The sequence below is a fragment of the Gymnoscopelus microlampas genome (genome assembly GCF_963454915.1).
Source record: "Gymnoscopelus microlampas genome assembly, chromosome: 20".
NCBI classification, from domain to species: Eukaryota; Metazoa; Chordata; class Actinopteri; order Myctophiformes; family Myctophidae; genus Gymnoscopelus; species Gymnoscopelus microlampas.
Window position 1 is genome coordinate 12,250,886 of NC_139957.1, and position 1,215 is coordinate 12,252,100.

A 1,215-nucleotide genomic window follows, 5' to 3' on the forward strand; every position below is an offset into this window, starting at 1 on the left:
AAACCCAACAAACAAACAGACAAACATCACACAGGGAGAAGAGTAGGATATGAGACGCCTGTCCAATGACTCTTTTGACTCTTTATAAAGTTGATAAATAGTCTTATATTCCTGCTACTGTATACAATGTTTCCCAATTCTGTACAGAGGTGTGTGCATGCGTGCGTGCGTGCGCGTATAAGCATGAAGTAAGTTGTTGCTGTCAGGTAGAAACCTTGTATGTCGAACATTGTTCATTTTTTAAAAACATTTTTAAATAGTGAAAGTAGCTCACAAAGAGGTTTCCACCTGACAGCAACGACTTACTTCATGCTCACACAGTGAACATGTTTAACTCCTTGAACATCTTGATAGTAGAATCTACTGCCCCCGCCCCCCCACCCTGCCCCCAACCCTCCTTTCTCTGTAAATATACCTTGATTCCACTGAGCTTTATTACGATATGTTTTATATTGTATTGTATGTATTGTACAGTATGTACTGATGAATTGATTACAATGGACCACAATGGAAGCAAGGCCCCTGGGGGCTTTGTGTGTTTAGCCTAATTAACCTTTGACTGTACTACCTTAATCTAATAATGTTGTTAATAAAGGATTCAATCAATCAATGTTATGTGTTTTTATTGTATATACTATAGACTATATTCAACATTAATATAAAGCTACTGTAAGGCAGTAGCCTTTTTATGTCAGCAGGTGTCGCTGTTGCCAAGCTTCCTCACCTGTGGTGTCACCAAGCATCACCTTTTTGTCCCTCACTGGACACACTGGTTCTGGATTGTGGTTGAGACCTTGTGCATTTATTGGCTGACATTCACAGGTTCTGCTGCTGGTAATTGGCTGTAGGCTTTCCAACAGAAAGAAAACATAAACTCTGTAAATAACATGTCCTCATATGCTAAATAACAATTAATGATCAACCACATAAAATATTAGTGGAAACAATGGCCAGAATAAGATACAAAACATGTAAAAACATCCTTCACAATTCCACTTCCACATGTGGCCAACTTACATTATATATTTAAGTACAAAAATGTAAGTGCATATTATTCAGAATGTAGGTAAGCAACTTAGCTAACACTGTATAGCAACAAACTCACTGGATGGGCGTTTTTGACTCAGATATCTTACAGATTGTTCAGACAGTCATAAAACAGTGCTCACCTTTCCAACAGAAAGAAAACATAAACAAACATGGCGCCCTCAGCTG

The 1,215-nt window shown here is 38.2% G+C and overlaps 1 protein-coding gene across 1 annotated transcript in view; it reads left to right on the top strand.

The window, feature by feature from the left end:
* The window catches only part of LOC311035710 (uncharacterized protein), a 23,361-nt gene extending 22,769 nt beyond the window's left edge, over nucleotides 1–592 (top strand). The window contains exon 9 of the mRNA XM_084044085.1: nucleotides 1–592. This exon is cut by the window's left edge and continues 785 nt beyond it. The gene's annotated coding sequence lies outside the window, so the exon portion shown is untranslated.
* Nucleotides 593–1,215: the final 623 nt, after the last annotated feature.